Genomic DNA, 22,438 nt, shown 5'->3' with positions numbered 1-22,438 from the left:
CATTAATAATTTTTAAATACTGTTCTATGGTGAGAAGGAAAAAAAGACTTAATTTCCTGTACATGCCATAGTAATGCAAATATTAAAAGCAATCTATGCTAAGAAAAGAGAAACCATTATTTTTAAATATCCATATTTTTACGTATTCAGCATGACCATGTTGAGAGTGATGGGTTCAAATCTCGGCCGGTCCAGGAACTTTTTGTAATGAATTCTTTGAAAATTCTTGTCGATAGTTTTAGATTATAGATATCTTCCTCATACCAATTCCACTGCTTTGGATTCCACATTGAGAGTTTAAGAGCCTACAATTCCTTAAACCAGCCACAATTTTGAATTTCGGATTCTAGGATATTGATCCCAGTTACTCGTGGCGCTATCGGTTACACGTTTGCTTCCTAAGACATAGATTTGAGTCCCAGCTCCGGCACTTACGTCAGTTCCTGTTAAAATTATTCTAAAATCTCGTCCAGTAATTCTTACAAAGACTTCTCCAGAAGTTCTTCCAATATTTTTCCTAAAATTCTTCAAAGAGTTTGTCTTGGAGTTATGCCATTGTTTTCAGCAAATCTTTAAAAGAGTCCTTCAAGAAATGTCTGTGATAACACTCTGTCTAATCCATACTTTAGTTGTCATTTGTATCCGTACAGCTATTAATATAAATTGGCAATATCATGGCTACCAATAGCTACCAAGCTACTCGACAGTGAGATGAACGCAGAATGCGTGAGATAAATAGGGTGATACAAGACGACAGGCATTAATTGACGCGTGGAGTAACTATATCACATCGGTTATCCGGTTTTACACTTCTAGAGATCTCCAAGAATCTTCATTTTCTGTATGGCCACCAACTCGCTAAGATCAACCGCCATCTATTATTCATTTGGATCTCAGTGCAATTGTTACCAGCTCAGATCTATCACGGAGGAGCAACCATTGACACCTATAGTCAGTTTGATAGTTGATCGTGATCGTGATCGTTCTATGTAGAGAGTTAAAAATGTTTTGTGATTCATCTTTAGGACAGCTAAAAATTTCACTGACGTATACTGTCTCAAAGCATTATACTGTTCCCTGTCGCGTTCTATTTTGGAATACTGCTCCGAAGTTTGGAGTCCATGCTACAATAACGGTGTCGAGAGGATTGAGTCCGTGCAAAGACGGTTTTTACGTTTTGCGCTCCGAAGGCTACCGTTGAGAAATCCCTTCCGTCTCCCTAGCTATGAAAATCGTTGCCAACTTATTGACCTAGAACCCTTACATGTAAGACGCAATACAGCCAGAGCCCTATTCATAGCGGACGCTCTGCAAGGTCGTATTGACTGCCCAACTATTTTGGAACAAATTAATTTGTACGCTGCTCCTAGAGCACTACGCAACAACCTCCTGCTTCACTTGCCACTTAGACGGTCAAACTATAGCATGTATGGAGCCGTAGTTGGCATCCAAAGGGTCTTCAACCGGGTAGCCTCCAATTTTGACTTTAATACCCCTCGCCGCATTCTCCGCCGAACTTTTTCCAGATATTTTAGCAGTTCCCGTTAGATGTGTTTAATTGCTATGTATTTTTTTGTATTGAATTTTATGTATTCTTGACTTATGTAATTCTACCTTTAAGAATGACAAAGTTATTGTTAAAAATAGACATTAGAAATAAGTCTAGGATTAGGATAAACATCATTGGGGCTGTTGTTTGCCTGTTGATGTGATGTGTCCATAAATAAATCAAATGAAGTGTATTTGGAGTGTAAAAGGGTTTCGTAACTGCACAGCATCTGGAACATACTCATCCACCGAAACACCCACATACCTACCTGGTCACTGTAGACTCTCGGAACTAGGAAAGCCTAGACGATTATAGGAATCTCTGGTCTGGTAGAACACTTGGTTAACACTTGCATTAATTCGGGGTACAAAGGGCTTACGCCATTGCAACACTTGGAGGTTTCAAGTAGGCTTGAGGGCGCCATTGGGACTCTTTGGAGTATCCGATAGAGAATCAGCATTCAAGGCCTGTTGAACAGGCTCACAAGGTGAGCACCTGTCCAACAAATCTCAACAAGCTTTCATCTCTAACCGTTCATTTTCTGCCTCTCTCGGTACTACTTCGGACGTAACCCCGTAACGTGGGTAGATCACCTTGGAATGGTGCCTTGCGGTGTAAGATCTACCAAATCAAATTTTGATCTTGATATTTACCGAATTTTTAAATATTCCAAGATCAAAGTTTGATGCTCTTTTCCTTGTGCTTTGTAGTATTTGTGTTTCAATGTACTGTTAATTAACAGTTTATTTCAGCAGGATTGAGGTAAATGTATCGTACGATATAAATAATATTTTAAAAATATGTAACTGTGGCGAGCGTATCACTAATATGTAGCTTATTTGACGTACGATGTTAATATTATTTTATATTTCAGATTATCAACCGAAGAATTTAGTAATTCAACCAAATGCCAACAATATGACGAGAAAACCAGGATGAATTGGGCAGACAACTGATTCGAAGCAGTCTAACAATGGTGTGCCTGAACGTTAACCAAGCGTATCCTTTGGAGTTTACCCTTCCACTAACAACACCCAAATTCCCGTGACACCTAGGCCTGAGAGATCGTAGAGTTGTCTACATTTTTCATAGGTGTCCAAAACTAACCATCCTTACCCATTCCTCAGCAGTCGCAAGGACGTGGCCAGGACAGTGCTCGACCATTGGAGGATTGCATCAGTCTTGTCTAAGAGTCAGAGATTAGTCCCAAATCTTTGTGCTTTGGTTCGGACGGGAAGGATGCAACCCACATATAACAGCGGTCTAGGACTGTACCACCTACGAATTTGTGCGACTCGCTTAATGCTAATGCTCTCGGTACTACTTCGGACGTGGACTTCGTAGCCGAGAACGGATCAACGGGATCTGGAAACAATTCGGATCGGAATCCAGGACAATCGGATCGGAATATAATCGTTGACGACTCGGCGATTCTTTGGGGTCATCTTGGCCGATTTGGTGGTGCGACACGGGCTTCTACCGTGCATTTGCAACAATCGGCGTCGGAACAACTTGGGACGAATCTTAATCGTCAACCGGAAATCAACGTTTCTGTGAAAACTGCGGTGTACAGAACAAAATACAAGGCCAATTAATACAGGTTCACAAGGTGAGTACCTGTCCTATTTCATTACTGGTGTGTCGGCAAAATACATTGCGCCGAAACGTCGGAAAATAGACAAAATCTGTTTCCATCTGATTTGAATGACTGCATGCCAATCCAAAAATGGTGTGTCGAAGGGTGCTACGCTTGTGCCATATTTGCAGAATCGGCTCTGGCCAACGTGGCAATTTTGGTGCTTCAACGGCAGATTACATTTTGTACTGGTGATTGGCATTTCGGATTTGTTCGAAGGAGTAGTAGCAGGTTCCAGAGAGATAATTTGTACAAGGCCTAATTGACAGCATCACCAGGTGAGTACCTGTCCAAATCCATAAGTCTCTCTTGGAAAGGTTGCACGCTTTTCCCTGTACATTCATAAGCCGTTTCTTGATACTTCGTCGCTCTGCCATCATCGAAAACGCGGTCTGCCATGGGGAAGAAGCTGAAAGCCAGAATCCATGTCAAGGACAACTTTGTGGACTTCCTGGAACGTATTGCAAATTTCTGAACCAGCAGCCAGGCAGCGGACGAGAATCAAATACGGTTTCGTTCGGAGAAATTGGAGGCCATTGGGACGAGTTTGAGGAAGCACAAGCAGACATCGAGGAAACGAACAACCACGAGGAAAACATGGAGGCGCATCGAGAGATCAGGGGAAATTTCGAGGAAATGTATTTCGAGGTAAGGGCAAGTTAAGCTGTCAAATTACCACAGAATACGCAAATACATTCGACACAAGGGCCTTCTCTATCAGTAACCCAATCGGAGTCGACAAATGTTCATACTTATGTACGACTTCCTCAAATCAATCTTCCCGAGTTTGATGGTAGTATTGATAAATGGTTGCCCTGATCGATTCTTCCTGTGATCTGAATGGTATCCAAAAATTCCACTATTTGAGAACGTCTCTTAGAGGTGATACGTTTAAACTGGTGGATTTTTATCCCATGAGCGAAGCTAATTACGATGTTGCTTGGAATGGTTTGATCGCTCGGTTCTCCAACGGGTATCTTCTGAAGAAACGCCATCTGAACGCCATGTTCGAGTTCCCGACAATTAGAAAGGAGTCAGGCATAGGTATCCATGACGTCATCGACTGTTTCGAGCGCAACACCAAAATTCTGGACCAGGGGATGAACGAGCCTCGGACTGAATTTCCTCGCAATAAAGAGCTAATAATAAATTCTGGACCAGTTAGGAGAGCGTACCAGCAGCTGGGGCGGAATGCTGACTCATCTGATGGTTTCCAAACTGGATAACGTCGCGCAAAAACGCTGGGAGGAGCATGCATCTGATGAAGCTGAACCGTCTTTCGTCATCCTATTGGAGTTCCTGAAAAAACAGACAAGGGTACTTGATGCAGCCTTGGTGGATCAAAAGGTTTCTACTGCACAAGGTCAACTTACGTCGGGCGGAATCAAGTCCCAAAATCTCGGTCAACTCGGCGACTGAGCGGAAGTTCCAAAATTGCGTCACTTGCGGTGAGCAACATTCGATCGTACAATGTCCGTCTTTCAATCAACTTCCGGTCGATAAGCGTCTACAATTTTTCAACTCGAAACGCCTTTCCAGCAACTGTCTAGGTCGGAATCATGTGGCTCGTGACTGTCCAACCTGGATTTCCTGGTTCAGGTTCTACGTCCACGTTTGATTCGGAAGCTTCGACGGCACAATGGGTGCATATCGCAGGAACAACGACCTCAGACAACGCTTCGGGCTCTGGTGGTAGAGTTACTAGCTCGTTGGTACCCAAGTAACACACTTGTCACCGAAGAGTCACGGCGGCGCAGGTTTTTGTTGCGCAGAAGTCACTGCGACTTACTTCTAACAAATAAACACCTACTTGCTAGAAGTAAGTCTCAGTGACTTCTGCGCAACAAAAACCTGCGCCGCCGTGACTCTTCGGTGACAAGTGTGTTACTTGGGTATCTATCTATGGCAACATGGTGGTTGAACATCCTGGAAAACACGTCTTTTTGCTCATTGTACTACTCAAAATCAAGGCCAACTGGGGGAGGACTCATCTGGCACGAGGCCTGCTGGATTCCGGATCACAAGAAAAATTTGATGTCGGAAAGGCTTTTTCAGTTGCTCAAACTTCCACGGCGAACAAAACAGGTGGAGATTAGTGGCATCGGTCAAACTCGAAGGAATATGGCGCACGAAGTGTCTGCGTCCATCTCGTCACGAATTCTTTTTTAAAGACAATTACACCGTCTTCGACCTTGCGGCCTCTACAGACTGAACATTACTAACATTTGACAACGGACAACACATATTACACCCAGTGGCACAGCGGGAATCGAACCCACACTCCGAGGCTTACGATTCACCTAAACGACTGACGCCGCTAACCGCTCGGCAACTTAGCCCACTTTGTCGATGATTTTTTTTTATTCTGGGGGAGGTCACAGCTGATCACCGTCTTTTTCTCTTCCTTTGGCAAAATGGGTACCGTCAACCGGCGTGCAACTCGCGGATCCCGAATTCTACGTCTCCGGACCGATAGATCTGGTACTTGGTTCCAATTTTACTACGATTTTCATCTGCTCGATGGTGGCCGGGTTCAAGGTCGTAAGCTAGATACTACACTTCCGATTTTCGTCAAAACCGTTTTTGGATGGGTAGCTGCTGGCGGTCGATCTCCCCTTCCAGAAGCTGTACTGGTTACTCGAAAGACCATTTCCGCCCTCGGTGAACCTCAACATTCTTTAGAAAATGATCTTTTTGAGCATCTTCCTCGCCATCAAGCATATTGGTCTATATGCCGACGGGTCTCCGGGTGGTTTCCCCGCCTTTGGCAATAGTACCAGGCTCTGCCTCTTCCAAGCTTCTGGGAAAACTCCTTCGTCCAGGCATTTCTGCATAGCAGACCTGAACATGTCAGGAGCCTCTGCAATAGCTACTTTTAAGGCTAGATTCGGAACTCCGTCCGGACCTGGGCCTTATCTACCCCGAGCAGAAGGGAATACCTTACAGATACCATGCAAAGAACAACCTGTGCTATAATACCTAAAAGTGTTATTAATATATTATTCTACAAAAAGTCATGAGAACATCACAATAACAATTGGAGGTATTTGAGCAGAGTTTGGTATTAATGTGGTATTTGTTGATTAGGCAGAGAAATAACTGAAGAACACGTTTTGCTATTACATCATGAAGTTATCAAACAAATGCAAACAATGTTATTACTTTGTTATTCAATACCTTTTGGATAACAGATACAGCACTTGAAAGTTTAGGTATGCATTCATTATTGAAATAACAATACTTGTTATTTCCAAGGTGTTCTTCAGACAAGATTGTGGAATTCGTTTTTGTTATTTTGCCTCTTATGTCCACCTAATGAAGGGCATATCAAGGTATGATTGTATTTAAGATTAATACCTAAATATGTTATTCAGTTGCTATTCCTTTCTGCTCGGGACGCTAAAAGAATTCACTATCCCCGCAAGTTCCACATTGGTGACCCTCTCCTCATCGCCAGTCCCAGTCCCCGGCTGTTCTACGAAAAGGCCAAGGACAAGGATCATGACGCGGAAAAAGCCCCTCGATGAACCCCTCCAACATCTCTGGATATTGCTCTGTAGGAGCCATTTCACATCTAGTCTTGGTCATAACGATCCTGTAGGCGTCACCCCACGGGTTCGCATTGGCACTCTGACAGAGACTCTAAAAGCAGGCCTTTTTGCTTGCTATTATCTCGGTCTTCAGTGCGACTTTTGCAGTGGTGAACATCACTCACCGTTCGTTTCGCTCTTCCTCTGACCGTGCTCGCTGCATCCGCCGCCTAGCCCGTAGACAAATACGACGCGGGTACGCAATCGCATCGGTCCACCAGTAGAACCTTAGGCTTAGAGAAGAGGATCCATGAAGGCCTCCCGGGGGTGGGGTCGTTGTGGTATTTGAAAGAGCAACTAACTAAAAATCGCAGTTGCGGAGGCTTGGAATCAACCCATGACCATTTTCTTATAAAGTGAACATGTGACCAATTGCGCCATGGGCCCGGCGCATGCGTGGACCATGGATGGATCAACGAATTCCTGGGGTCCCCTATTTGGTATTCGTTGACTGCGAAAAAGCTTTGGATCGTCTGAATCACAGAAATCTGAAGTGTTTTATGATGGGAAGTTACCAATGAGGTCTCCTTTTGCTCTCAAAATCCTAATTTGAAGTCTCAATAGCTCTACCGTATACCAACCATCCCATTTGCAAAAGAATGTCTTCTGCATTAAAATTAAATATAAAGTTTTATATTATAATGTAGTGGATGGGGAACGGAACCCATCTTCAGCATAGCGCTCCCATTTTCATCCTATCTAAAACAAAGCTCATAAGCGCTATTTGTTTTATTTTATATTTTTATATTTTTTGTTTGGAGTGAGCATGCTACAAAACATAAAGAACGGCAGCAATTGGTGCTTAAATCATCTGTTTTTGGAATAAGATGAACATGGGGGCATAAGCTGAAGAAGGGAGCGCATACCCTACATATAATGAATAAACTGGGAATACTGGAAGAAACATAAAACGGCTTATATCAACTCATAATATGAGAAAATCTTATTTACTGATGTCTGACAAAACAGCTTCATCCCTGGACACCACAGTACACATCTTGACTCTCATTGCACAACACACGTCCACAAAATTCCAATTCAAACAACGACGACGACGCCATCGAAAACAGCCAGCGATTCCGCGAGCGAGATATCACACGCCAATACAAGTTTGCAGTCAGCTTTGGTGGACAAAAACAAGCCTGTTCTTTCATTAGTAGAGTAGGTAGGAAGACAGCAAACTTGCACACACGTTCGGTCATCTTCACTCGGGATGATGAGGCAGTAGGTTTAAGCCTTCCTGAACCGGACGGGCGCGAAGCGATCAACAGCAAGCGAACGCCCTACACCAACAACACCGGTTATTGAAATCGAAAACTTGATCTACGAGAACGCAATGGCAATGGGTAGAGCGAGCGAAAAAAAAAACGCTTCTATGAAAGTGAGAATATTCTAGCTCTGCGAGCCGGCGACGACGGGCGACAGGAATTTCCAGTCATCGAATTGTCGCAAAAAAGCAGCAACTTGGAGAATTGAACCATCAATACACATTGGTGTGCGCGCAAGAGACACCCACTTGGGTGTTTGGGTAGCTGAATTCGTACGGCTGACTTGCACTATTTTTTTTTTGCCTTGTTGATGTATCCGATCCGATCAATAAGTGGCTTTGTTCGGGCTCTCCGGGGTCCAAGCAGCAGAAGCACAACATTCCAATTTTTTACATACCTTCAACAACAAACGATGATGATAGGGTGGTTTTAATGGTTTGTGGAATCGTCTGATTGAGTAGGTATAGGTGTTTGGATTGAGGGCGCATATTTGATGACGTCGATCTAGGGGGGTTTCCGAAGTGGGTAATGTACGATCATCATGTTGCATCAGTTTGGTGGGGCATGGCCAATCAAACTGTGCCATCTGAAATAAGGGCTATCCGATAATGATTACCTTCGTTTGTTTGTAAGACACGTTGTACTGATAACATTCACGCAGTAAATGTTTATACTGCCGAATAAACTGGGAGATATTGGGATTATCCAGTACCGTGATTTCGGGTGAAATTGATCAGTGTGGTGAAATTGATCGACGACAGGACTCTTTTTACTTGTTAAAAATAACGCTTTAAACTTAAAACAATTTGTAAAAAATGTTCATCATCTGGCTCAAGAGTTATTGACTGATGAGTTTACATGTTTTACAGCCAATTAGTCACATATTTCTGTATTAAATTCAATATTTTCCGAAACTGCCTGTCAGGCAAACTTCAAAGACACTTTCAAACTTTTGTTACCGTAGCTGTATCGCAAATGTAATGAATATCCGAATAATTGTTTCTAGCTGCCAAGTATTTGCTAAACTTGATTTTTTCATCAAAAATTCTATAAACATTGAAATTAATACAAAAAATTGTGCTTTTCGGAAGTTATAACATATTTTGTACGGAAATTGCATACTTTCAGGCGTTTTCTTAAGATTTATTAACCCATATCCGCCCAGCGTCCTATTTATAGGACAGATGCCCCGAACGCCCAGCGTCCTATAAATAGGACAGTCCTTTGCATGTTAATATCTCCAGAATTATGCAAAATTTTAGAATACTTCCTTCAGAGAAGATGTTCTCCACACCCATACCTTGCTCAATGGACAATATAGTATGTGACTGGTTCACTAGGTGGCGTAAACGATGCTTCAAAGAATGCATATTGTCACGATCTGTGAGCATCATTTCCAATGCGAAAAAAAAGTTATTTCCCTGGAATCTTGACAATGGTTAATAATTTACAGTTCATTTCTTCGGTAGAGTTGTTAATCACACATTCCTTAGGAAGTGGAGGTAGTAGCAAGGATATTTAAATTCAAGATGGCGGCTTAGGTTCCAAGATGGCGATCAAAACTCCAGATTATATGCTTTTTAACGACAATGCTGCTTCGGATACTAGGCAATATGGGTATCTATCGATCGGGCTTCACAAGTAGAACTCAAAAATGAATATCAGACGCCATTTTGAAATCAAAGATGGCGGACCATATCTAATATGGCGGCCATGAAATGGCAGTTTGATCTATAATACCATGCAATTTGGGTATCTATCGATCGGGCTTGATGAGTAGAAGTCAAAAATCGTTATTTTACGCCATTTAGAAATCCAAGATGGCGGACCATATCCAATATAAAGTAAAACATCATTTTTTAACGCCATTTTGAAATCCAAAATGGCGGACCATATCCAAGATGGCGGCCACGCAATGGTAGTTTGATCTATAGGGCACTGCATTGTTTTGAAATTGTATGGGATTTTGACGTTTCTTGGCCTTGTTGTTTACAAAATTTTTGTAAGAGTGAAAGAGAAGGAAAGAACTTTGTGCAGTGCCTTATAATACCATGCAATATGGGTATCGATCGATCGGGCTTCATAAGTAGAAGTAAAAAATCAACATTTGACCCTACATATTTCGAAAACCATGATGGCGGACCATATCCAAGATGGCGCCCATGGAATGGCATTTTGAGATATGATATGATGAGTAGAATTAAAAAATCAATATTTAACGCCATTTTGAAATCCAAGATGGCGGACCATATCCAAGATGGCGGCCACGGAATGGTAGTTTGATCTATATTACCATGCAATATGGGTATCGATCGATCGGGCTTCATGAGTAGAAGTCAAAATCGATATTTGACCGTATTAAGAAATCAAAGATGGCGGACCATATCCAAGATGGCGCCCATGGAATGGCAGTTTGAGCTATAATACCATGCAATATGGGTATCTATCGATTGGGCTTCATGAGTAGAACTCAAAAATGAATATCCGATGCCATTTTGAAACCCAAGATGGCGGACCATATCCAAGTTAGTGGCCACGGAATGGTAGTTTGAGATATAATACCATGCAATATGCGTATCTAAAGGGTAGATGGTAGGGTAGCGGGTAGGATAAAAGGTGGAGCAGACGGTCGGGTAGAGGGTTTGGGTGAATGATAGAGTAGAGGGAGTGGAGTAGAAGGTTAGGGTAGAGGATAGGGTAGACGGTAGGGAGAAGGGTAGAATAGAGAGTAGGTTTGAGTGTAGGAAAAATGATAGGGTAGAGAGTAGGGTAGACGGTACGATTAAGCACAATATAGACTAGAGGGTACGGTAAAGGATATGGCAGTGGTTATAGTAGAGGATAGGGTTGAAGGTTATGATAGAGCGTAGGATAGAGGGTTGGAATAGAGGGCAAAGACGACAATAAGGTAGAGGCTAGAGAATAGGGTGAAGAATTGAGATGAGATTAGATGAGCTGAGGTTCTTTTTTGAGATACCTTCAGGAATTCTTTCCAGGATTTCTTCAGGCATTCCTTTCGAGAATCTTCTCAGGTTTATTCCCGAGATTCCTTCAGATATTGCTTCCGAGATTACTGTATGGATTGCTCCGGAGTTCTCTTCAGGGATTTTTGCAGGCGTTGTTTTGGAAAATCCTGAAAGGATTCTGTTAGTTATTCTTTTCTGCATTATTTCAGGGATTTGTGATGGAATTCCTTCAAAGATTCCTTCCATAATTCCTGCTGTTATTCCTTAAGGGAAAAAAATGAAAAAATATATGTTTCTTCCGAGATTGTTTTCAGGCAACCCTAGATCATAGAGACATCTTCTATGGTTCTTGCAGGAATGTCTACTCAGCTTCTGGCCGGCATTCCTGTCATGATCTCTCTAAAGAGTACATCAGGTATTCTTTACGGGATTCCTTCAGGAATAACTTCAGGGATTTCTGCCAGAATTGCTTTAGAAAATCCTGAAAGGATTCTTTCAGAAATTTTACCCAACATTCTTTCACGGATTTCTTCTGGAATTACTTCACAGATTCATTTTAGTATACTTTCAAAATGTTCTGTCGAAACATATTCAGAGAATCCTAATGGAATTCTATCTATTTATACAGCAATTCCTCCCGGGATTTCTTCTGTGATTATTTCAGGGATTCCTACCAAGCTTTCAGTTGAGATTCCCTCAGAACTCTACCAGATATGACTCTCAGAATTCCTTCTGTATATCCTCCCGGGATGCATTCGGGGATTTCACATTATCTTTTCGATATAACTCTGTTAGTGCCCAGAATAACACCATAAAATTTACATATTGTTCACGAATAAACAATCATGGAGTAGTACAAACATAAGTAGAGAAGCCGTGTAGAGTATATCTGGTTGAAATTTTATATCAAAACATGGAATGATGATGAACCTGGGCGTGTTAGTAGAATACCTGTAAATACGAGACACAGAAGACGACCATATAGTTGAGGTCGAAATACGTATCTGTCAAAGGAGACAAATTAAATGGAGCATTACTTAACACGATTTTCTTTTTTAAATATAAAAAACTTCTGAAAAGTTTACGTATGGTGAGTACGCAAAGAGCGTGTGTGGGGTGCTGAAGGAAAAACTCAATTACTTTATTAGAAATAATTATCTGTGTAATATCTAACTTCTTAAGTATTTTAACGTTTGCTTATGCCACACATAGTGAGCTGTCTTTATTTGATTTGTTAAAATAAATGAGAAAAGTTGAACACTGCAGTCGAAACTACATGAAATTACAAGAACCATGCATTGCATACTTTTAGGCGTTTATCGGGTTATATTTCTGCCCCAATTTATAAGTCCTTTTTCTATTCATTTTGAGTGGTTATCATCTCTCTCACTTGTTTAGAGCTGCATTTTATCTATACGGATGAGAATATAACGATAGCGTAGAAGTTGTGCTGAAGTAGAACTCAAGAAAATTATCAGATATTGAGGACCTACAATGAAGAATTTTTTTGGAACTACACCATAGACTTCCATTTTTTTCATCAAATCATGTTTATTTTATTGGAACTTGACCTTTGATAACAAATTTATTTGAAGATTTAAATTGTGAGACACCTTGGGCGTTAACGGGTTAAACTAAAAACTTAAATAATTAAAAATTTAGTAGACTTGTAGAAATTTGGCATAGCTTTTCGCATTCCGGGGTGGTTAATTGAGGAGGAAAAAAAATGTCAGCACAAACAAAAACATTTCACTGACTGATCAATTTCACCCCGAAATTAAAATTTTAGATTTTTTACTTCAAATGGTATTTTTTGTAATAAAATGATTTGCAGAAGATTTTTAAACCTCGTTGACTGATGAAAACCATGGTCGTACTTGTTTTAAAGCATTAAATTTAACCATATCGATAAGTGTTCAAAAATTAATCGCCAAAAACTACGAAAAGTGATCAATTTCACCCGAAATCACGGTATGTATTGAGAAGCCAGATAGTGAATCAATACAACTTGACTTCCATCAATCATGCGTAAATACTGGGTTCAGAAGGTTAGAAGATACTAGGGTATTGTACCATTTGGGCAGGTGTACCTATTTTGGGCACTTGTCGCTATAACTAAGTCAATTTCAAACCGATTGATTTGAATTTTTGTACAGAGTTAGAGCGGCAAGTGCCCAAAATAGGTACACCTGCCGAAATAGTTCAAGACCCTATATTCAGATTTTTATTCATGTTAGAAAAACTGTTCCACTTGAAAATATTTGCATGGAAAGTCGTTGATAGATGTTCATGACTTTTGTTTTCTGCTGTGAACTAGTGTTACTCAAAGCCGACTAATTTGTTTTTTTTTTTCATTTCTTGCACTACAGAATCCACCCCTGACCGTTGCTGCGCAAAAACAGTCACAGTTCATTTTTTACGACCGCTTCGCCGGCCAGGCCGAACCCATTAAACTGGTTCTGGACCTCTCATTCTAGAGCGTCGTCGTTGGTCGTTGTCGTCGCCCTCGCGTACTGATCCCGAAGACGACGACGACGCACCCCCAGGTCTGACCGACCATCCATCCCCCGCTCGCGCCAGACCATCATCAAAACCCGATCATTTGAAGAACACGTGCCCCAAATGAAGCCCCCAAGTCTGTAGATGCCGTCGTCTCTCGATCGGTGCGGGGGGCGCGGGGATCGGAACTGCAGCAAACCGGCGAGTGCGAGCACAGCGCGGTTCTCCGCTTTGCAGCTCATGTTTGCGATTTTTCTCTTTCATCAAATCCGTACTATACGTTCTGAATTACTGATTCTTTCGGAGTCGGAGAACCGGCACCGCCGTGCCGCCACTAAGCCGAGTTGCTGTTATTAACGAATGCATAAAGGGTGCGAAGGCGCGGGGTGTAGGAAAGGCGAACACATTCGCTGGGGAATCCGTTGAAAATCTGCATCGAAAAAGTTTATTCACCTCCACAATCAGCAGCAAGTTCCGTCTCGCGCCGCCAGTTCTGCGCCACCCAGCGCAGCGGCAGTTTTCTCCGCACCAGAAGTTATCGGTACCTACTTACTCGGTATTACTGACTGGGGGAGAAGCTTGGGCTTGCTTATGCAGTGCCAAGACAAGCGTACGAAGCGCAGCGTTGATATAGGTGCTTCGCGCTTATATGAGCCACCACCTGGATTGCCCCTTGCCTTATCATTGAATTGGACTAACTGAGGCATAGTGGTTTCGGCACAATTATATGATGGTCAGATTCTTACGGATATTATATTTTGAAATTTTGGAATTTTACCATTCAGTGCTGCGAAGTGTCAGTATCAACCGACATTTAAAGCTGAAATTGAGAATGGTCCATTTACTATCGGAATATCAATTGAATAGCCTCTGATCATTAAATTGACATCAGCTCCAGCCTCAGTCAAGGCATATATCATTCAATTGAGCTCTAACACGGAAGCAAAATTTGTGGTGTTGTAGGTTTAAAGCTTTTACATAGGCTTTTACCATCATTGATGACTTAAAACAAAACTTCTTAATAACTAAACCAGTGCACCGGATGTTCTTTATTATGTCCACCCGATTGTATACGCGATCGTAATTTGATCGATCACACTCCCGAGTATCTTCAAAAACGTAGACCAACATGGGATCACCGAATTTTGATTGGGACCACTATCTCGATAGAAATGACGTTGATGCAGCAGCTCAAACTTTCACCCAGGACACCATCGACAGATACGTCCCGAAGAAAGCAATTCACATCGGAAAGAAACACCATTGGCAGTCTACCACCGAACTGAGAATGATAAGAACCGCGAAAAAGGCAGCGTTGAAAACGTACACCAAACACCGCAGCTATACTCTCAGAAATTATTACGTACGACTTAACAATCGGTACAAGAAAGTCAGTAAACGCTGCTACTTAACCTACCAACTTAATCTCCAGGGAAAGTTCAAATATCAGCCTTAATCGTCCTGGAAGTTTGTGAATGAACAACGAAAAGAATCTGGTCTTCCATCGCTTGGCGATCTAAACGTGGACGATTCCATGATCATCAGTGCGGCACGTCGATTAAAGTCTACGTATAACCCGGGATTTGATGGCATACCGGTCCTTTGGTAAAGAATTATATCGATTACCTGCTGACGCCTCTTCGCTACGTATTCCAATTGTCGTTATCAAAGGGTTCCTATGCGATGTGTTGGAAATTTGCGAATATGTTTCCCGTTTACAAAAAAGGCCGACGAAACGATGTCTACAATTATTGCGGTATTACATCATTATGTGCAGTCTCGAAATTGTTTGAACTTGTGGTAATATAACCTTTTTACTATCATTGCAAGCACTATTTGAGCGAAGACCAACATAGCTTTGTGCCCAACCGATCAACTACTACATACAAACTTGTTAAGTTAGACGTCGCACATTACCGCAAGTATGGCGCAGCAAGCACTAACCGACGTCATATACACCGACCTTTCAGCAGCTTTCGACAAAATTAATCACGATATAACGGTCCCTAAACTGCAGAGGCTAGAACTGCATGGTTCGTTCTTAAGATGGATTGACTCCTCTATCACCGAGCGGCAGATGGTTGTAACCATAGGTGATTCTCAGTCTAATGTTTTTATCGGAACTTCGGGAATTCCACAAGGTAGGCCATCTAGGGCCGCTTCTATTCTTGCTGTATTTCAACGATGTCATTTTTATGCTGAAAGAACCTCGGCTCTCGTTCGCTGATGACCTTCAATCGCATCCGTACACATACCGATGCATGTTGTCTACAATCCGAATTAAACCAGTTCGGCTGGTTCGCCGAATGGACGTCAACCCTAACAAGTGCTCGGTTATTTTCTTCTCTAGAGAAAAGAAGCCAATTGCTAAGACACTGAGGACGACCTTACAGTTGAGGTCGAAATATGTATCTGTCAAAGGATGCAAATTCTTAGTGGAATTCAAAGGAACAGTACTTAACCAGATTTTCTTTTTATTTACAGATATTCCCCTAACAGGCCCAGGTTAATCATCAGCCCATTGCTTTCAAATACACGCTGTTCGAAGTTGAACATCGTCGTGTTAGTCATGTGAAGGATCTTGGAGTAAAAATGGATGCTTAGCTAACCTTTAAACAACATGTAGCGTACATGGTCGAAAAAGCCTCCAGAACACAGAGATTCATCATGCACATGGCTAAAAATTTCACGGCTGTTTACTGTGTTCACCTTGTATTGTTCGTTAGTACGCTCAATACTCGAATTTAGTTGAACTATAGAGCCCAACTTACAATAACGGTACCGAACGAATTGAAGCCGTTCAACGTAGATTCATCAAGCTCGCTTTACGCAGACTACCTTGGCGCGATCCCTTCCGGCTGCAAAGCTACGAGAGACGCTGTTTTCTGATCGATATTGAAACCCTGAAGACACGAAGAAATATTTCGAGAACAATGTTTGTCGTCGACGTCCTGCAAAACAGAATCGATTGCGTAGCGATCCTCCAAGAAATTGATATCAACGTACAGCCACGAGTACTGCGGAACAATCTTATGTTGAGACCACCATTCCATCGAACTAATTAGGTATGGGATGAACACAGCTACCGTTGGAATTCAGAGAATGTTTAACCAACTTTCAATCCGAGTTTGACTACCACCTGCCTCGTGCCACACAATACGTCGATGGTTTTCAGACGTTTTAACTGCAGCCTGAGAATTAGGTTAAGTAATATTTTTTTATTGTTTCACCTTTTTTGACAATTATTATTTATTTCTTTTCGTGTGCATCATGTAGGACTTTTGTCGTATTTTTTTGTATAATAAGTTATTTTGTGAAAACTGAACATCATTGGGGCTTACATAGCCTGTTGATGTGAATGCCTAACAATAAGAAAATAAAAATGATTTTATTTATGAGATTTTCAGCCCGAGGCTGGTTCATTTCAGACCGTATCTTCTTATTTTAAACTTATGACAAGTGAACAAGTACAAAGTTGAAATATACAATTACAAAAAATCTACTTCTTGAGTTTTGTGCATTCGAGATTCAGATGCAATGTTGAACTGTGATTCCAAGATGTTTGTCCTTAATGCGCTGAAGTATAAAGTTTTTTTTTCAAATGTATTCCTTGGAAGTTTGTATGCAAGTTCGAAATTGGTCTCCATGGTGGTTTTTTAACTTGCTTCTTCAATTTGGAGCAATGAGTGTTCCTCATGACGTTATATGCTTTATTCTTTTTTGAGTGTTGCAAGTAATAAACACATTTCCATGAACTACGCAGACTCTTAGTGAGGAGTAGTTCTAGCCAAAATCAACAGTTCAAACCTATTTTTAAAATATGTTCTATATCAGCTTTGCCGTGAATCGTATATCACTCCCATGTTTGCTGGATTTCCTATACATATGGGACAGAGCAGTACAAATCCATGTAGGTTTGAAGCAATCGATATCTAATTTCATGTTTGGCTAAACAGAATTTGTCCTTTCTCCGCTGTGTTGTTTTATCAATCACGTTTTGACTACAAAACAGTAAGAATAACACTATGAATTTCATTCGAATGATTCGCAAGGTTCCAACGTCCGTTTTGCGTGCATTCAGGCAGTAATAGGTATCGTAAATTCTTAGATAAGGACTTGCAATCTTTGTCAGACTTTTAGTCTGATGTTGAATTGGGGAAATACGGAGAGTAAAAAAATGTAGATTAGGCTTGTTTTCAAAACATTGAAACGTTGAATTCTTACCATTAAATTAACCAACAATTACTGGTGAAATTAGGTCATAATCAAGTTATTTTTTTTTTCTGTTCAAGCTCACGCGCTTCGAACTTTGCTGGTTAACGTTATCGTATTTGCATATCAAATTGATAAAACTTTGGCGTGTCGAAAAAGAGCGATGACAAGTTTCTGCGAAATAACACGTATTTGGTTTCAAACTTTATATGCGAGTATATGTGTGTTAACCGATGGTCTACTGATTCTTTTTCATAGATAAGAATCCATGCGGTCTTATCATGATAAATAATAAATGATTTGTAATTGATGGATGTGTGCGAAAAAATAAAACGTAGGAAAAATAACGGCTTCGGCAACTTCTAACCAATTGTTTTCAGAGCCGTAAATTAAGTCTTCTTCTTTATGGCTCTACGTCCGCACTGGGACTTGGCCTGCCTCTCTTCAACTTAGTGTTCTTTTAGCACTTCCACAGTTATTAATTGAAGGGCTTTCTTTGCCTACCATTGCATGAATTTGTATATTGTGAGGCAAGTACAATGATACACTTAGGAAGTCGAGAAAATTTTCCCGACCGAACCCGCCGTCTCCGGATTGGCGATTCATAGCCTTAACCACTAGGCTAACTGAGGACCCCAATTAAATTAGGTCATTTCAGTCTAATTGTTGGCATAACAATGAATTAGTACATAATGCATCTTCCATACGAAAAATCGCAACGACTACATTTATAACTCCCTAGCTGACGATAATTGGCTGCAAGCGGTGAGTCGATAAGGAGAGTGGTCAACATAGCTGTGTCCTCACAAGTTCGTACACTGTGGTGCAGAATTGATCGGACAAACGCGGATTTTCAAACAAAATGGCCAAGTTTGAGATGCTGTAACTATGGTTTGCTTTGACGGATTGAGCTCAATTTCTGACACGAAACTCAAAAAAAACATTGTTCGTGCTTCGCGGTGATTGAATGGTAACAACCACGTGCTTCATCGTGCTAGACACAAAATTTGATTCAAGCAAGCCGTGCTATAACCGTCACAGTTTTTCAAGCTCTTATGAATCTTAATGCAACCGAAATGAGTTGCTTAATGAAGCATATGCAATTGTTTGATATCAAGCGAAAAATTAGGCCATTACCTTACCGAAACGGCAGGTAAAAAATAATGCCGAATTACAAAAAGAAATTTTGTTTAACTAATTATTTATAATTATTATTATTATTATTTATTAAAGAGGTTTTAACTTGGGTCATTCGCCTCTGAATTATTTATAATGAATACATGTTTATTATTATTGTAATCATAACTAATTTTGTTTTTAAGTTATTATCAATAACTTCGAAAGTTCAAAACTTGTTATTGAAATATTTTTATATTCATTATTATTAAGTTTTTATTGAAACCAACAAAACATGTTATCAAATTGGACTTCCAGGAACATTTTTTGGTATGGTTTTTGTTATTTTGCCGCTTTTGACAGACAAGTTTATAACATAATATATTATGTTGATAACATGAAAATAATTGATTCCATTGCTCAGTTATTTTGCCAAAATAACGTATTTTACTATGGAGTTGTTATTTCCTTCTGCTCGGGTAGCACTGACATTGCGTCCGACCATCATCTCCTAATCGACAAGATCCGGCTGCACATTGCGAGGATACATCGACGGGAGAAAATCGGGCGTCGGTTCAACACACGCCGACTGGAGCACGCTGCGGTGAAAAGTTAATTCATCGAGGAGCTAGAGAACCGTGCTATTCCAGAACGCGGAAGCGTAGAAGATCAATGGAGCGCCATGAAGGCGAGAATAATGAGTGTGAGCAACGCACCTGGAGAAAGCAGTGGATCACAGATGAGGAAGATAGACGAGCGAAGGAACGCCAAGTCACGATAGAGTGAGCGAAAACACGAGGAGCCAAAGCCGTAGCCCGTCAACGTTATTTGGAACTCGAGAAAGAAATTAAACGCTCATGCAGACGGAACAAAAGAGCGTGCGGACTCCCAAGCCGACGAAGGCGAGAAAGCCGCAAACACCGGCGACATCCGCCTCCTCTACGATATCTCACGTCGCCATAGTGGGACTAGGCTGAATGCTATGATGCTCATGAAAGACACATCTGGACAGTTATTGACCGACCCGACTGACCAGCTGTACGCTGGTTCGAGCACTTTGGAAACCTTGAACCTTGAGCCGCCTAGGGTTCGACGCATTCCACCGAAGCTTTATCAGTGCAGGTGATAGAAAAATCCACCCGTAGCATGAAACCGAACAGAACCCCAGATTGTTGAGGCAGCTTATTATCATGGAGCACTTAAATGACTTTGAACTGGCTGATGACGCTACTGTCCTAGCTCAACGGCTCTATGATATGCAGAGCAAGCTCGATGCGCTCCTCAGCGGCAGGTCTTGCCATCAACGTCAACAAGACCAAATCGTTGGATGTAAACACGGTCAACCCTTCCAGCTTTACGGTAGCTGGGCAATCAGTGCAGAATGTTGAAAACTTCCAATATCTTGGTAGCCAAATGGCGGCCGATGGCGGCACCAAGATCGACATAGGTGCACGGATAAAGAAGTCGAGGGCTGCTTTTGCGAGCTAAGAAATGTATGGAAAAACAAGCAGATCAGTCGACGAATCAAAATCCGAATTTTTAACTCGAACGTGAAATCTGTGCTGCTGTACGCCAGTGAAACCTGGTGAGTATCAGTGTAGAACACTCAACGGCTGCAGGTCTTCATCAATAGATGCCTGCGGTATATAATTCGTGCATGGTGGTGGCCTTACAATTGGATGTCCAACGTGGAGCTCCATTGTCGATGTCATCAAAAGTCGATAGCAACAGAAATTCGGAAGCGAAAGTGGAGTTGGCCACACTCTACGCAGTGGCGGAAACGAAATCTGCCAACAAGCGTTAAACTGGAACTCAGCAGGACATCACAGCAGAAGCAGACCCAGAGCCTCATGGCGGGGCGCAGCCTCAACAACGAAATCAAGCAAGTCGACAGAAGTTTGACATGGCCACAGGGCAAGACGATGGCTGGCAATCGCCCAGGATGGAAATCTTTCAATTCAGCCCTCTGCACCATCGTGTATGCCCAGGATTGAAAGTAAGTAAGTTTGACAGATAAATTTTAACAAGTTGTTTTGCTCAGTTTGTCCTTATCCGTTTTTCGACCACCACAATTTCAAAGCAACCATGCAATGGCAAACTATTTTATCCTTAAGCCCGCTAAAAAGTAAACTCTCATTTTAAAATTTTATAAAAGGTTTCACTATATCCTGACCTTATTAGTTGCAAAACATGTAGAGGTAATTGTTGTTTATTTGAAGTAGAAATTTCGAATACCCTTAATTTTTTAAAAATGTTATTATAAATTATCAAGCTAGGGCAGTAGCAATAAAAGTATTGTAAAAAGATCAAACATTCAATACGCCTGTTTACATACATGGCTTTTGGTGCTTATATGCTCCGGAAAGGGGTCGTTCAAGAACAACCTATATCACATGTGTGTTATCTAAGACAATAGATGTAATAAACCACAGACGAATAAATTCGCTGGCGTCGCTGACACATCTCTTGCTGATGGAGATAGTTAGACAGATAGAAATCTGGCATGTTTTCGAACAAGAACAAAGGGAACACCAGTGACGTTCCTCATGCTTAGTTTATTATCTCTATTTCTAAGACCTTCTGAAAAACTTTGACCTATGCAAAAAAATGTATGAAGTGAAAACTGACCAGACCTCTTAAAAAGTCTACATGGTTTATGAATGACCTTTAAGACGTAGTGTTCAATGTGGTTTCCCTAATAACAAAATCTTCACAAACATCAAAAATGTGTAAGCATTTTGTCCGTATGGAGAATTTAAATTAAAAAAAAACCTCATCTAATTTTGTCCACTTCCACCCTCCTTCTATCCCGCAATACCAGATGTGTGTAGGTAGGAAGCGATCCCAAATTTTGCATGCATAACTTTGATTCTCACCTTGAAAACACGCACAGAACTCTCGCGGGGCCCTCGCTGCGACTGTTTCGAATTCGGATTTCGGCTGGCTTGGCACGGCGATGCTAATTTATGCCGTTTGGATTCGTTTCACTCTCCGGATCGCTTGGCCCAACACTGGCACTGGAGAACTGGATTTGCAAAACTCCACAAACTGCGTTTTACGAGTCACCGAGATCACACGCTCAGGAATTTGTATCCCTTTTTCAGGAGCACCGTGCACTCTCGTCGGGGTTCGGTTTCGGTTCTACCACGGTCACGGCCTGGATCTCAAGCACACACTGGACGACACTTTAGAACAAAAACACACTACTTTGCACACAGAAGGACAATTAAACGACACTGAAAAGGATAATTCAAATGATTACGGCCAAATTCCACCCGGAGATAATCCTTGCCCAAACGTGTAGAATCACTCAAAAAATCCGAGAAAATAGTCAAATTTTCGCGGTTTTTCAGCACAGTTTCTTCGCCTTTCTCGAACGATTCATCCGTGGCCGAGCCGCGAGGGGGGAAAAAGTTCGAACGGTTTATTCGCTAATTTTTATTTTTAGCCCCGCGCTGAAAATCACAAAACCTGCACGCTCGCCCCCAGTTCAGTCGATTCAGCGCGTTGTTCTTATTTTCACTGTCCTAGCACTGACTGTCTCGAACGTGACGTAACGCACAATCTCTGATTTTCCCCCTTTTCCCCCTGTTTCGCTTAAC

At 41.5% G+C, this 22,438-nt stretch overlaps 1 protein-coding gene across 14 annotated transcripts in view; it reads right to left on the bottom strand.

The window, feature by feature from the left end:
* The window catches only part of LOC109423129 (PDZ and LIM domain protein Zasp), a 283,958-nt gene that overhangs the window by 252,232 nt on the left and 9,288 nt on the right, over positions 1-22,438 (bottom strand). For all 14 annotated transcript variants that reach the window (XM_062853043.1, XM_062853044.1, XM_062853041.1 and 11 more), the window contains exon 2: positions 21,713-22,072. The gene's annotated coding sequence lies outside the window, so the exon portion shown is untranslated. The remainder of the gene's footprint in view (positions 1-21,712; positions 22,073-22,438) is intronic.

This window comes from Aedes albopictus, chromosome 2 (genome assembly GCF_035046485.1).
Source record: "Aedes albopictus strain Foshan chromosome 2, AalbF5, whole genome shotgun sequence".
Classification (NCBI taxonomy): Eukaryota; Metazoa; Arthropoda; class Insecta; order Diptera; family Culicidae; genus Aedes; species Aedes albopictus.
The sequence above is the reverse complement of the archived record's forward strand: the minus strand, read 5'-3'. Positions and strand labels throughout refer to the sequence as shown.